This window comes from Anomalospiza imberbis, chromosome 23 (assembly GCF_031753505.1).
Source record: "Anomalospiza imberbis isolate Cuckoo-Finch-1a 21T00152 chromosome 23, ASM3175350v1, whole genome shotgun sequence".
Classification (NCBI taxonomy): Eukaryota; Metazoa; Chordata; class Aves; order Passeriformes; family Viduidae; genus Anomalospiza; species Anomalospiza imberbis.
In genome coordinates, this window is record NC_089703.1 from 8,074,559 (window position 1) to 8,090,115 (window position 15,557).

The 15,557-nt window shown below is 48.9% G+C and overlaps 1 protein-coding gene and 1 long non-coding RNA gene across 31 annotated transcripts in view; both read right to left on the reverse strand.

Annotated features, from left to right (window-relative positions):
* CASZ1 (castor zinc finger 1) overlaps positions 1-15,557 on the reverse strand; it is a 273,107-nt gene that overhangs the window by 149,981 nt on the left and 107,569 nt on the right. For 16 of the 30 annotated variants that reach the window (XM_068171678.1, XM_068171682.1, XM_068171677.1 and 13 more), the window contains one exon: positions 8,576-8,719. The exons of 13 other annotated variants lie outside the window; for them this stretch is intronic. The gene's annotated coding sequence lies outside the window, so the exon portion shown is untranslated. Of the gene's footprint in view, positions 1-8,575; positions 8,720-9,540; positions 9,630-15,557 lie in introns of those variants that run through there. One more of the 30 variants, XM_068171683.1, reaches the window with a different exon arrangement.
* On the reverse strand, positions 5,939-7,675 carry LOC137461722 (uncharacterized). The gene is made up of 2 exons (XR_010993468.1): positions 7,183-7,675; positions 5,939-6,183 (listed from the first exon to the last, which is right to left on the reverse strand). It is a non-coding gene; the product is annotated as an uncharacterized lncRNA (long non-coding RNA).

Here is a 15,557-nt window from a genome sequence, read left to right on the forward strand (position 1 = left end):
TCCAGGCCATGGGGGGCTGAGGTGTGGTGGGGTGGGGCAGGAGGAGCTCACCTGGCTCCTGGACAGCCAGCCACTCCACAGCCACTGCCTCACTGCCCGGGCCTGTGCTGCCCTGGGTCGGCTGCAGGCTGGGCCGGGATGGAGGAAATAAAGTGGTCTCCTGCCCTTGCAAGGAGCAATGCCAAAAGCTTGGCCTTTGGCAAGGACTCAGAGGTTTGCTCTGGCTCTGCAGAGAGGGCTCACACAGGCCCCTCTCCATTAGCTTGTGTCTAGCATCGTCATGGGGCAGGGATTACAAATCCCCCTAAGGCGGCTTTTGGAAATCCCATCTTACATTACCATTTGCATTACAGCAGCCCCTAGAGAGAGCTGAGGCCTGGGCACACTCTCAGAAAGAACTGTGGGCCAGGAGAGGTTTCAAGGCACTCGAAAAGACTGGTATGGAAAGGCAAACTGACTTTGGGACTGGGCAGTGGAAGAGGCAGGGGAAAACCTGTGCCCAAGGCCACTGCCCTGCCCAGCAGGAACAACAGCTCCTGAAATCAGAAGAGAATCGGACCTTCACCACCAGGAAGTTCCAGACGTCTACAAGGCTCCAGAACAAAACCAAGCATTTTCTTCAGGAGCAAACTTCAAGCCTCACAAGCACCTGAAGACTCAGTGAAGAGGCAAATTTGGAGGAAAAACTGTATCACATTGTCTTGAGACAGCTTTCCTGACAGTAATTTTGTCTTGCTCCAAGTTGACCCTCTCCACTAATCCCACTTAAGAGGTGTTCCCCCACAGAAAGCCTAATTGAATGGGACGACTAAGCCTAACCAAGCCCCCCTCACCCATTTACCTCTCCCAGGCCAGGGGCACCACAGCCCCTGTGTTCTGCGATCAAAAGAGGTGCTCTCTGCCACAAAAGCCAAACCATCAACTGTTCGCATAGACTGCAAAAAGATGCATCTCTCCTCCTCCCTATCAACACACCTTTTTCTTCTGCTTTGCAGTCCCTCTCTTCCTCTCTCCCAGGTTGCAAGCGCAGAGAAAGCTACAACTGGTCTGCACTGGGAACTCTCCTAGTGCCCCTGCCACAGGGAGCACCATCAATTTACACTGTTCCTTTAAGATGTTATCTTTTAATTTGGTGCTTCCCTCTTTTCCCTCTTCAACTAACTGATTTATTAGTTTATATCTCATAAATTGTAACCCCTCACCTCCTCCTTCACCCTCCCAGATGCCATAAATCCCCTTCAGGGCTCTGACACCCTTCTGCATGTGGTGCAACCCCCTGCCCCCCAAAGTCACCTCTGAGTCCCCAGGGAGCATGGGGCTCATTTGCTGGGGGTTTGGTCTAGCTCGTCTCAGCAGCTAATCCCTTGGGTGGCTCCTGTCAGATTATTAATTAGCTAAAGCGGATCGGCCCTGGAACAACATGCGGTTGGACTTCAGATAAAACAGGACGGCAGAGGCTTGGCATGTAGCTCTTTAAAGGGACTTTGTCCCTTTTTTCTTTTGCCTTCTCTGGGAGTGGGGGGAAGGAGAGGAGAAGGAGATGGGCTGCTTCCACAGCTGCTCACAGCCCCCAGCAGTTTGTCACCCTGGTAACAGGGCCGTGCTGTTCAGAGGGGAGCAAGCACAGGCCTGGAGGTGCAGAGCACAGGAGTAGCAGGTAACATCTCCATCCTCACTCTGTGGCAGCTAAAACTTTTCCAGACGTTAGAAGAGGTTTATGAACCTGTTCACAGGCATGCAGCACTGATCTGGGGGGGTCTCACTGCTCCTCAGTGTCACCTCGCTTCTGCTGTCCCTTGTCCTCTCATTGCTTCCTATGCAAAACTTAGTGTTTGCATTACCCCAAAAAATGAGGCAAAGTCTGTTCCAAGGGGCCACATTCATTCTCACGTTGAGAACAGGTATTTTAAAGAAGAAGTCATCCAGTTTGTGTGGCAGATTTTAAAGCTCCCTTTCTCATCCTGAGCAGGATAAAGAGTGAGTGGTCTCCTATGCATTACACTGGAAATCTGCAAGAATGAGCTGGAACAAGAATCAGCACAACGGATGCTGGGGAGCAGCTCATCTCTCTGCTCCTTTCCCACTTTGGATTGTTTTGACTCAAACCGATGAAGCTGAAATATCAAGTCACAACGGCACTAAACTTCATTACAAGCTCTTAACACAGATTACTTAATAAAAACCAGGCTGCTTTAATTGCTTTCCCCCCATTAGCATTTCTGGAGGAGAGCTTTTTGATTAATTTGAAGATGCACATTTCCCCCACCCCTGGTGCTGGCCTGTGAACCAGACCTCCTCCCCACACCAGCACTGTCCAGAAGAGCATCCCAGAGAGTGTGAATTGCACCCAAATCCACAGGACTCTGAAAAACAAAGGAACCAAGAGCCTGGATGAACAGATGGGAGTAATGGTGTGAAGCAAACAAGGGGAAGAAAAATCTCCCCTCCTTTCTGGTGAACCCATAAAAAGTGGCACAGGGGAATGAGGAAGAAGCAGGCAGAAGAGGATAATGGGAGGACAGCCAGTGTGGCAGGGTTCAAAGAGCAAGGACAGAAGTTGGTAGGTGACTGACTTGGTGGGGTCCTGGGAAACACTTTCACCTTTCTCTGCAGCTGCGAAAGGAGAGGCAACTCTGCTAGAGGAACACTGTGTGGATTTTCAAAATTTGGACCTAAGGCCTGAGAGCTCAATGCTCTCCAAATGCACGTGAAATGCCCCCCGTTCCTTGTTCAGGCTCTGCCTGGATATCTGTTTCTGGGGAAGGATAACAGTTCTTTCTCCCTGGCTAGTCTCCCACAGGTTGGGAGCACTAGGAAGTCAGGGACAGGCGGGGGAAGCACCTCTCATGGTCCAGCAGCTCCCTCTGCGCTGGGAAAGCCAGGGATACAAAAGTCTCATGGGCAAAGAAATGAGCCTCTTGGGGGGAAAGCCAGAGTCCTAGGCTGTGCTGCTACAGCAGATGATGCCAAGCAGCTCTCCTCACTTTATTCCCATATCAGGGATCAAGGACATCCAATTCCTAGTTCCTCAAGTATGGATGTAGAGAGGACAAACCCTCTCTGCTCCATACCATGTGTGAGCAGCTCATGTAGGCTCTGCATTATTCCACTGCCAGATAGCCCCAGGTAAAACAAGTCTACCAAAAAAATCATTCCTGGCTTTTGGGGCAACTGGCTTCAGCTCCTGTTGTAACTAGCCCTGGCAAGGGAAGATGGCAACCAGGTTCCTGAGTAGGCTGTTGTCTAGGTCAGCATACTTCAGGGACGTGGTAATCAAGTAGAAATTGCGCCTATGTGACAACTCGTCAACCTTGTAAATCTTCATGATTTTCTTAAAGTCTGAGATCTTGCAAGTTACATAAGATTTTTGTTTTGTACAAAAATGTGTGCACAGTGCTATCCCTCCCTTTGCTCCCTCTGTTCTCCCACTTTCAGGGCACAGCAACCTGAAATGCGATCTGTGTGCATGCTGAACCATAGAAACCTTGGTATTATTAAGTCTTATAATTGCAGGGAGGAGGAGAGTAGCTTTTGACTTCTGAAAGGACAAGGCTAGCAATATTGTTTGCTCATTTTACTTTCAAACTCACCTTAGTTTGTCCTCTCCCCTTTTCCCCTTGCATGTTCTATCAACATACAGCTTAGACAAACTCAGCAAGAATCACAAGAAAGACATTGGGACAGATTGTAAACTGCCCTGGCAAAAATCAGGATAGTTCTGCTGACGAGAAATGCAGCTCTGGTACATCAGCAGATGGTTTACCTGTAGCTCTTAATAGTTAATATATAACTGCAGTAATAGCAAAAAAGAGCCTCAGCACCACCACATAATTTGTCAGAGGCAATATGCTAAAGCAGCCTTTCCATATTCAGCTCAAGTAGTGAGATAAGCCTCACCTCCAGCTCTGCCCATGGCCTGAGCACCAGCTCTGGAATGAGCCCCCAGCAGAAGACATCAGAGAACTGCTACCATTCACTTTACACTATTTGTTCATTTTTAAAATTTTTTGGTTTTATCAACAGATTTCTATGATCTGCATTTTGAACATGCATTTCCCTCAAACACTCATGTACATACTTAGCACTGATTGCTCCAAGTGCTTTCCAACTGGTTTTCCTTGAGGAACTCTGCAGGTCAGCATCCCTGCTGGCTGGAGAGCTGCCTGACAGACGGACAGACAGCGTATATACAGGGTCTGCCAGAGCTGAATGTGCTCCTAAATGTTAATGGAACCCTCCAAACTTGCAAAGCACTATTATTATTTTTTCAGCCAGCTGTTTCATCAGGGTGCCACAGACCTACTGCCTGTATCCCAGCTCAGAAAACTGCTGTTGGATCTAAGGACAGGAAGAAATACTGTTGGATAGTTAAAGGAATCAGAAGATCTGGCTTCTCCTCCCAACTCTGCTTCTGAGTCATTATTAACATAAAATCAGGTTTGTTACATCAGTTAAGCTTGAGTAAATAAACCACGACTCATCACTGTGTTTTATTTTGCAATATTTCAGTGGGCTCCTCTCTACAAATAAACACTATTAAAGATCAGTGCAATTGCAGGTATATGGGGAAGGAGAGAAATGAAAGCATCTAAACAGGTCTAAAACCTTTATGAAGAGCAGGGCAAAAGCTCAGCTTTTTGGAGGATAAGGATTTTCACAGGACAGACATGTAAAAATAAGGCAACCTTTACTTGGGGACACTAAAATACAAATGAGTCATGCCTGCAGGTCTGCCAGAGCTGATAGGTAAAAACTATTGGGAAACATCCTAATCCCCTTCTGAGGAGGCAAGGCTGAAATCCCAATGTCTCTGAAATTTACAGTAAAACTGACTCATTCCATGTCTCTCAAGAGCCTTTTAAGTGTTCTCTCCTTGAATTCTGGCATCAAGACCCTTTTCCTGAACATCTGAGACTTTTCAACCTGCTTAGACCCCACTGGTGGACTTCACCCTCCACCAAAAGGTTACGTGAGCGTACGCTGTTACCCAAGCGAGCAGGAGGTGCTAAGGACCTTAGTGGATCAGTCTTCAGACCCATTCCCAGACCAGATATGGTAAGGACAGCTATAAGGTCTGCCAAGCACATGATCCTCTTTCCCCTCCTTTGACTTCTCCCCATTCAGCTTTCCAACTAAACATCTGATCGAAGGCCCGGGGGAGGGAGCCAGAACTGTCCAGTCTGGTTACGAGTGAAGGTCATTGATCTAGCGCAGACCAGGGATGCAGAAAACAGGGGAGGGAGGGAAAAAATCCCCAGAGAGACAGAAGAGACGGAGTGAGGCAGGCAGAGGCAGCACCGGAATGAGCGCAGGGGAAGGCAGCGGAAGTGGCTGAAACATGGTTTCACACTCCAAGACCCAAGGGCTGTTGTCAACTCGTCCTTCATGCTCACATCTTGTCACACTAGAGGTCAGGTCTCCCAAGCGTTCCTGAAGAGCTGAGCTAGCCCATATGGCAGGCAATATGTTAACAATATGGATCAGCTGCTCATCAGGGCCTGAGCAGATGGATGTGACAACCCTGCTCTTACCCAGACAGGCTTTTTACATCTTCCCTCCCCTCTGCTCAGCCCTGCCGGAAGAGCTCTGCCTGGGAACTGCTGCCTCCAGCCTACCTGAACTGTGGGGCCACAGGTCAGGACAAGCAGCACGGAAATGCCTGCCTGGCTGTACCTGGATGGAAGCAAGCAGGGTAGAGCCCCATTCAGACCAGTTCCTTGGCAGGAACCAGGCCAAGCGTTTATCCAAGGAGAGTGCGCTGCGAACGGAAAGGCCTCGCTGTAATCCAGATAGGTGCCATTAACTCCCAAGCAGGGTGATACAGGAGATACTCTATTCAGATAGATGTATATGGCATGTTACCACCAGATGCCACACTTTACAGTCTAGACGGAGTTTTGTAACTGCCTGGGAAAAAATTCTCTCACAGAACATGTAATACATAAATAGATGTGTATTTTAATGGGCAAGTTAAACTCCTCCTGGCAAAGGTAGGCAAGTCGATTTCATACACAGGTGGGTAAATTTCCACAATGATTTTGCAAGGCTGTTTCATATTCCCCAGCCCAGCTCAGGATCTGAACCGTCAGGGCTGGTTGGGCTGGCCCAGCTGCACTTCTGTGGAAGGCAGTGTTCCCATCTCAATGCCTTTGCAGCTGTGCCCATGCAGTAATCCCAAGGATCCTAGCAAAAATAACTCCATCAGTCCAAGCTAACCCACAAATTTAGCTTTACTTTAGGATTTAAATGGTGGGGGGGAATATTGTGCAAATTCAAACACAGACAGGGCAGATATTTCTAATCCCTTTCCTACACTTTTTTTAGCCTTCCCCCCCCCCCCCTGCATAAAAGCCTACCCTCATTAACTGAACAAGAAAACTCCCTCCAACCCTTATAGCTCTAGGACTAAACAGTCAGCTTGTGCATATAAACAGTGAAAAAGCAATCACAGCCCAGGGATGGGCTCTGGAGAACTTGCAAACAGCCTCTGTAGCCCAAAGTAAATTGAGCTTGTTTTGAAAGTAGAAGCCATACAACTTGCTCTAGGGCAGAAGACTGGAACACAGGGATTTCTAGTCCAGAGCACGAGAGATCACAAAGCCACATGCCTGAAAGGCTAAATGCATCTCCTTCACTGCAGTGATGTTTGTAGAACTACGGGGACCTCAGAAAACAGCTGGAGTCCAGGGAAATATTTCTATTGTCACTAATGAGCTACTATCCCTCAGGAAGCAGCCCCGGAAGGACACTCAGCAATGCACCCAGTAGGTACTGGGAGGAGACAAATGTGGAAAAGGATAACTGATTTGCAAGAACCTGATCCACAAGGATCACTTCAGCATTTAAAGAATTCCTGACATATCAGTCTCCTCCTCTTACCTTCTCGTCTCAGAGGTTCTGCTCATCCCAGGTCCAGATCAGATGGACAATGCAGGGTTTTCAATATCAGGAGCTATACAAGCAGAAACCTGTGACAGGGGTCACAGGAAAAGCTTCTTGGTGATGAAAAAAATCACCTAGAACCTATGAGGCAGCATCCTCAGCACAGTTTTTTCCCCCTGGATGTTGGACCTCTCTGGAGAGGCACCTAAGGGTGTTTGGTGGAAAATTCACCTGTTGCAGTCAAACATGGGAATTTGTGTCTTATTTGGTAAAACCTCAAGGCTCTTCATGTTCCTTTACCTTATTCCCTCAGGCAAAGCTCCTATTTGGGAAGCTTTCTTGCCTCTGGAGGCCTGGGAAGGCATTGCTCTAAAAGGGGACACAAGCACCAAAGCAGCTCACACAGGGATAAAGGCCAGAGTTCGCTACATTAACAGTTCAAAACCAGGCTTTCCAAATAAAGCATGCCAGACCCTGGAGGTGTTTCAGCACTAGGAAGGTGTGGGAAGGCACAGCTCACCCCTATCCCATCCTGAAGCACACTCTTTACTGGCAGACTCACTGAAAGCACTCAGGTCTGTAGGCTCTGAACACATGGCAAGAACTACTGAGCCTTAGAGTATCGTGGCTGTTGCTCTTTCAGGTAGGGCTAGGGCACTCAGAACATGAGTAAATTCCTCTGTGCCACACACAGCCAGCAATGGAGAGGGACTGCTGGAGCCCCAGACCGACATCTGAGTCCTGTGATTATTCTCATCTCATCTCCCCTCTTGCTAAGCCAAGACAGTCCCTCTACCTAAGACCCTTCCAGTTCAGGTCTCAGCTGCACCTGCGACTCACAACAGCTCTGGACACACTGCTTTGCCCAGGTATCATTTATGACACAGCAGCAAAAAATAGAGGAAGATGATGATACAGAATCCCCTCAGGCACTTCAGTTGCTGATCTTCATTTATTCAGGCATCACCAGCATTTAAGGATGTCAGCAAAGTATGGAGATAACCCCTGACAATACCTCTCTGCCCTACAGAGCACATGTAACGTCATGCAAAGGCCAGACACCGCGAGGATCCTCAGCCCCTTCTACCTGCAGCAGTATGGCAGTGCCACTAGGTACCTCCCAAATCCCCAACCCACTGAGAAGAAATCTGTTATCCTGCTGTTGTGTCATACCTTTCTTTGCAGAGAAACCGTGATGGCAGCCAAGCAGAGAAGAAAGTAAAACAGCTTTTAGAAACAGAGTCCCACCCCCTCACAACTGCTCTGAGTTACCCACCGTGACCACAGACATCCTCAAACTCCTTTTGTGAAACAAGTCAATCAGAAACTGTCCCACACAATACTAACCCAGGGGACTCCCATGTGTACTACTTAGCCAACTGTTAACACTGCACAGCAGCTCATTAGGAAGAAAGAGGTGAAGAGAAAGAGCTGCTCAAACCAGCACCCTGCTGTGTCAGCTGGGTGTCTGTACAGAGGTGGGCAGTGATAAACCCCGTCCTGCTTGTAAGCCAGCCCAAGCCAAACCAACATTCCACCATGCATTTACCACCTAAGCCACTGACTTCCCACTGCTCTTTCAAACTTCATAGGCTAGAGATTTCCCAGTTACTGGAATGAAAGCTCTTGAGAGCCAGAATCATTCCCTCCAGTCCTACTCAGAGCTGTTTGATCACAGAATAAAAGCTACTACCTTGCATTGAGAAGTCACAGGCTTCAAGGTCCATTCCAGTGTACAAAGCCAGGACAGAAGTCAGGTTCTTTGTTTTGGAGGTGGTCTCAGGTGAAGACAGTGTGAATTAGATGGCCTCCCTTCACTTGGTGAAGTCTCTTTTCCCTGAGGAGAGTTTCAAAAGGAAATGAATATTCCTTACTGAGCAGTACCAAAGCTCAGGTGAATCACGAGCACAAGCAGTGACGCCAGCCTCAAATGCTGCAGCCACCCACAAACCGGAGCCCTTGGTCACACACAACAGGCCAGCAAGGCAAGGCATTTCATGCCTCCTGAACACGCTGCATCCCCATCTCCTTGTCTGCTATGTGTGGTACTCAAACTCAAAAGCCAAGGTACAAACCACCCAGCTGACTATTCGGCAGGCCATGCACTCCAACTTTCCCCAGGAAAAAAATTCAGGTCAGTCAGTGGCAGAAACAGCCTATAGTAACTAAGCCACTTATAGCTAAGAGCTCCCACCTGTAGCCAGCTGAGCGTTCCTGCCCACGTGAGCCTGTGCTGCCATCCCTCCTTTGGGGGGAATCCAGAAGCACAGAACTCCTTGTCCACCCCCACATCAAATCTCATGCCCAGAAATGTTACACATACAACCAGATGAGACAAAGGAGAATTATTATTTGCAGTTTAGTGAGACCCACAGTAATTAAGGGACTTGTCGAAGCTCACTTGGCAAATCTGAGGCAGAACGGAGAACTACAGCTAAATCTCTCAAATTTTGGTTTAAGAGATGGACTGCAAAAGTCCTGTGCTCCTTGGCTGTATATTGCTACCTCTGCAACAGGTTTCACCCTTCTCCCTGCTCTCCCTAGACAGTTAAGACAATTCCCTTCTACTCCTGCATTGAAGGAAATGAACAAATGCACAGATTAGAAGAAAAGAACTTTTACCTTACTTCCAAAATTATAAAATGTCTTAGCTCCAACCTTTGTCAGAAGCTCAGAAGCTTCAGGCTCTTCTGTGAGGTGGGATTTGTAGACTGGAGGGTTCTGTTGTTGGTGGGGTTTTTTTTTAAATTTCCATTGGACAATAATAAAAGAAGCAAAACAAAAGAGGGTTGTTGAGATCAACTTGTGATAGGTGTCTGGCCAAAGAAAATGGAGCCAAAGAAGTCAGAACCCTGAAACCAGCAACCTTTGTGTCAATTTAAGCAAATATTGTGGCGTTTCCATGGCAATTCCTGTTTTGAATATCCACTACACTCACTTTTTAAAGGGCTTTTCCTGTTTGTGTTTCAACTTCAAAACCTGTAAATATTTTCAGCCTTAACACATCCCGACCTCCCCCAGCCCCTGAAATGAGATACTGTCAATGCTCTGTCATGAAGTCTGCTGTCTGCAGTACCCCAAAGCTGTGAAAATTCATGGCAAAGGCAGGGTGGCAGCCCAGGACAGCTGGGGACAGCAGAGGCTTGGCTGGCCCTTTGACACACTCTCGGTGCCAGCCCCCACAGCTGTAGGTACAGGAGCCTGTTCCATGCTTTTCCAAAACTGATGAGTGAAAAGAGCTGTCGCAAACATTCAGCACTGACAGCATCAGCCCAAGGCGAGCAGCCTGCAGCAGGTATTCTGCCAGTCTCCCTCCATCGCACTCTGCCCGCTCAGGCTGCCCGTGACTCGCCGCTCCAGCTGCGGTTGGGGCAGGGAGGCTCCTCCTGTGACCTGCTCGGGGCCAGCTGCTCACACAGCCCCAGCGCTGCCCCCTGCCCTGACCCGGCTCTCCTCCCTTCCCTTCTGCCTCCGCTGAGCTGAGGCTGTCAGTCACTGATGTACGGGGCGCTGCGTCATGTGCAAGCGCGAATGAAGAGTCAGCCTTGTCCTCACTCGTAACCTGGGCTAGGGAGTAAACTCCCCAGTGTCCTCAGCTGCAGCCTGCAGGTCCCTGCGGCATTGCTCTGTCCCTGCTCCACCAGCACGGAGCCCATGGGGAAAAGTCCTGGGGAAGGAGCCCTGCTCAGGGGCTGCTGTCACTTGTCACATCTGAGCAGCAGGAGCCTGCTGTTAACCTTCTCCCCAAAGAATAAAGCTGCCCCTGCATCTAGTGCTGGGTTGGAGGTGGGGGGGATGTTTGGCATGGAGGGAGGTGCACGAAAACACCTTCTGCTGCACGTCAGAGACACGTTAAGGACCTTCATCCCCAAGTCCCCATGTCTGAAAGCTTCAGCCTGTCCTGCTGGAATACAGCCCTTCCTAGCAGCCATGGGAGTGCACTGGTTAATTCCGAGTTTCCTGGCTGCGATGGATTTGTGCCAGGCCTCCAGTGTTAGCTTAGTGTAATTTTTGGGAAGTCAATTTCCTTTTTTTTTTTGGTGAGTTTTTTTTTTTGGGGGGGGGGGGGGCTTTTTTTGTTTTGGTTTTTTTTTTTTTGGCTTTTCTTTGTTGTGGTGGTTTTTTTGGGTTTTTTTTTTTTGTTTTGTTTTTTTTTTTGTTTGTTTTGTTGTTGGAGTGGGTTTTTTTGTTTTGTTTTTTGATTTTTTTTTATTCACGGTTCTTTCCTCTTTTAAATTGAAAAGTAGGAGCATTTGAATGGGCATTAGGATAAGGCTATCCATCTGTGGGCTGTAGCTTCCCAAGAGCATTTTATAGGCACCATGGCACCTGCACAGAACAGCCATGGAAACAAACACCAAGTGACTCCAAAGGCTGTTATGCTGAATGCCCACAGAGGCAGCCTCCGGAGCGGTCCTGTCCTCGCACCAGCATCACTCCTCGGTCCTGACCACCTTTCCTGCAGTGCTGGGTGCTTCTGATACCACCTCAGATGATGCACAATGCCTGCTGTCCTGGCCAGCTTCCAGCTCAGGTAATTACATCCTACAGGAGTTTCAGCTGGATATTTTATCCCTTCTTCACTTCCGGCCCTGAGCTGCTTCAGTGGGAGTTGCTAAAACTCTATCCAGATCCACCCCGGACGTGAGTGGTGGAGGGAATTCTGTGCATCCCAACAGGTCCCGAGAGCCTGGTGTTTCAGCAAACAACCTCCAAAAACATGTGACAGCATACCTTCTTGTGTACATCCCGTAACACCCCCACCTAAGAACAAGGTGCAGAGCTGGGAAAACAACTGCCCTACCACACCAGGAACCAACAATTTCTGCACACATGTGCTAAACACTGCCCAAGGGAGCATGATCTGGGACATGGACACCGGCTCCTGTCCTTTGCTGAAGCGAGAACTTTCCTCCCATCATCTCACAGCCTTGGCAAAATTAGAACTTGTGGTGGCAGCGGTGTGAGGCTGAAGCCACAGCTGCTGGTCAGCCTTGGTCAGTGGCATTACATGCTGCAAGGGGTACAAGTGATTTTGAATGTACAGGAAAAGATGTGCCAGGTTTAGAGCAGCCATGAGAATGCGCCTAGGGTCCATGACAGGCCAGGTCAACAGGCCAGGTGTCAGTGAGCAGGAAACACTGGCAGGGCGACACTCTCACCAATTCCTGACAACATGTGCTCCAAAGTACAGGCAAAGAAGTGGGTCCGCCTCCCTCCCCAGGGAGCAGTGTTTTGGCATTTGCCATGCATTTGCCATGGCCACAAGAATTCAGAGCCCTTCCAAACTGTCCAAAACATCTGGAAATGATGTGCTGACCCACCCTCCACTCAGTACAGCCCAAGAGTCCCCAGGCTTGTAAGTGGGCTCTACCTAACCTCTGTTTTGTGCCCTCTTTATCTTATTCTTTCAGCAGATTCTGCACCAGATGCTCACCTGGTGTAAAATCAGTGCAGTTTCGGTGGCTTTAGTGAAGTCATGCCAATTTAAATGAGTCGAGGATCCGGCCCTCCAAGTTACTCGAGTTGCCAGTTCTTCCTTTGGATAATCCTGGGGGTGATTTCACAGCAAGCAGCAGCACAGGCCCATCCAGCCTGGCAGGATCAGCTGAGCTTTCCTACCTCCCCTCTAGCCCTCCACCCTCCCTGCCCCAAGTCAGGCAGTCCCTGCTGTGAGACCCTGCTGCAACAATGCTGGACCCATCATCATCTGCTTTGTGTACTGAGTTTCCTTCTCTCTGTTGCTTAATTAAAGATAGATACAGCACAGAGTAAATTACTCTGGGCTTTCCATCGGGGCTTTCTACTTGCTTCTTGCAGGAGAGTTTTTGCCTTTACAGGGCACTATGTCATACCTTGCCAAGTATTTGGAGGGGGTGCTGGTTGCTCATCCAGCAGCAAAGCCCAACGAGTTTAGGTTGACTGTGAAACAGCATGTCTTTATGAAGAAACTAAATACTGCCTTTCCCTCTCTCTACTCTCACCAGTCTCTGCTCCAAGAAATGTAGAGAGCCCATCACTGCCTGGCAGCTGCTGAGTGAGCAGCTATGAGTCCCTTCCTCACCCCCAGTTCCTGCCATCCTCACGACGTCCCAGAATGAGGGAAGCAAGCAATACAAGCACAGGGAACACGGCAAGGCGTCAGCAGGCACTGGATGCACAAGAACTTTACATGCTCTGCCCTCACAAGTCCTTTGCTATCCCCCCAGAGCACTTTTCTAGGCAACAGCGTGGTTGCATTCCCTCCTCTATCTCCTAATAAATATCATGCTAAGCAAGATGAGTATCTTCTTCCCAGACCAAGCAGCATGACCCACTTTCTGAATCAGGGCAGATGCAATTGGGCCCTGGAGTCCTGGACCCCTCCCAAAGCACAGAGATTTTGTAACAATTACAGCAAGAAGCAGAAGGAATAGCAAAGTAATAAGTGATCAAAGAGTGCAGTGGTGGAGTTGAAGCTGTGGGGTAAGTACTGCTCCTTGCCATCTGACATTTTCCTAGGACACTGAGGCAAGAGCTGACATTCACACAACATCTCTCCTCCACTGCCCTACATTCCTCAAAAGTAACAGGTCCAATTTCAAATTCTGGCTAATGGCTCAGGCAAGCCAACTGTTGCCCACCTTGCACATCCACTCTGATTCTTCCCCTTTTTTCCGTTCAGCGCAGCAGAGCAGGAATACAGGATTCACGTTCCAGCAGTGCCAATCCCCCCTTGCACAGAAATACACACACAAATATCCTACCCTGCCCCAGTGACAGCCTTGAGGCTTTTAACAAAGCAGCTGTGCCCAGTGTCCCAGCACTGACACCTGGCTTGTGGGCCAACTTCCCAGTGGTCCATGAGCTTGCAGGGGTGTCACTGGCTCTGCCCCCTCACCCCCAAGTCTCTCATGACCCAGAGGTTCCAGACCTGTTGCTCATAGTGAGGAGGCTTGAGCTGGGATCCTTTACAGGTGCAGTAAAACCAAGAGCCCCTGCAGAAGACTCGTGCTTTGGGCCAAGCCCAGCCTGGCTCACTGGAGAGGAGGTGCCTGGATCCTGATCCCAGCAGTACCACTCTGTTTGGAGATGCTCCATTTTTCCACAGAACAGCTCTGTACTTTCCCAGATGTAGATGGGATCAGATTATGACCCAATGGGCATGGAAAGCAATTAAAAGGAGGTGTGTGAACACCAGTAGTGCTTTCATTACTTGAATCCACAAAGAAAACTTCCCTCCCAGGGAAGCACTAAGTCTCCGTGGCCAAAAAGCATATAGAAAATCCCATACCAAAGAGGACAACATGCCGGTGCCCGGACTGAATCCTGGGCCATGCTCAGCCCTTGGGGCACACAGACCCACGAGTATGTGTGCCCAGGGGTGCTGGGACACCCACCAAAGGGTCACTGCCCTGAAAAGCTCAGTGGGAAACTCGGCTGGGAGCGTTACAGCAGAAGCCCAGCACTCTGAACAGGACGAGACTCCTGTGCCAGGGTTGCACAAACAGCAAAGACAGCACTCAAAGCAAGTCGGGCAGACAGGAACGACAGGCAGGGAAAGGAGCGGAGCCGCTGTCGCACACTCAGGAGTTCAGAGCTGGCTCTGGCTTCCAGACTCTGGATTTCTTCCCCGCTCACTGCCTACCTTCTGGAACACACCACCATCCAGCCAACAGCACAGAAACACACACTAATGGGGGCTCTGACCAGCACCAACAGCTGCCTTTGATGTTTGACATGGTGAGATAAAGCAAAACTAACTTTTAAAGGATTTCCATGATATTTTTTTATTCCCAGTTAAATAAAAGAATTTTAAAAAGAAACAGAAAAAGAAGACCCTTTCACCCTTTCAGAGATAAAAAGAGAGGGAAAAAATTTTCATCTTAATTCAAAATCCTATTTGATGTGTCGTGGCATGAAAATGTTTTTCACTGCATTTTTCCAGTGTGATCTCATGCACCCTGCAAACGGGGTACGCCCAAAACACCAGGTATTTTATGGGACACAAACAGAACACAAACACACAATTAAAAAAAAAAAGGGATTGGTAAATATTTAAATTAATCTGAGCTGGCATCTGTGCAGCCTCCCCTCCCAGAGACAGGGATGTTTGCAGCTTTGAAAAAAATAAAAGTGAATAACATGACCTTTTCCTTCATGTTTGTTAGCTCACTGCAGCTTGGTGAGTTGGGGCAGCCCAGGCACCTCCCAAACGAAGTCCAACAAGTGCAGCTGGGGCTGCTCCCCTGCCTGGCTCAGGGGGCTTGAGGGGACAGAGCTGGTGGGGACAGTGCTGGGGGGAACTGCTTCAACCTGTCTGCAATCTCACAGCGTAATGCATGGGGTTTGTTGTGTTTGGTTTGGTTATTTTTTTCTTTCCAGTTTTAATTGTTGGAGGAGTTTATGAAGCTGTTTGCCAAAAAACAATCGACTCCAGGGAGCCAGCTTACACAAAAAGGGTGTGCCGCCCGAGTGAGGCTGTGGAGCCATGGAAACCACCACCTTTTGCATTTGCCCAGGTGAAGCCAAAGCTTGGTGGATTGTCTTGTGAAATCAGCAGGGATCTGCAAGGAAGTGAAACACATACATGCAACTGTGCATTCAGCCCTCAGAACGGTGGTCCCGTTCACCGGCACCACAATCTCCCACAAGCAAGGGGGAATGCTCACACCTTAGCGCAGCTGGCTTATCCC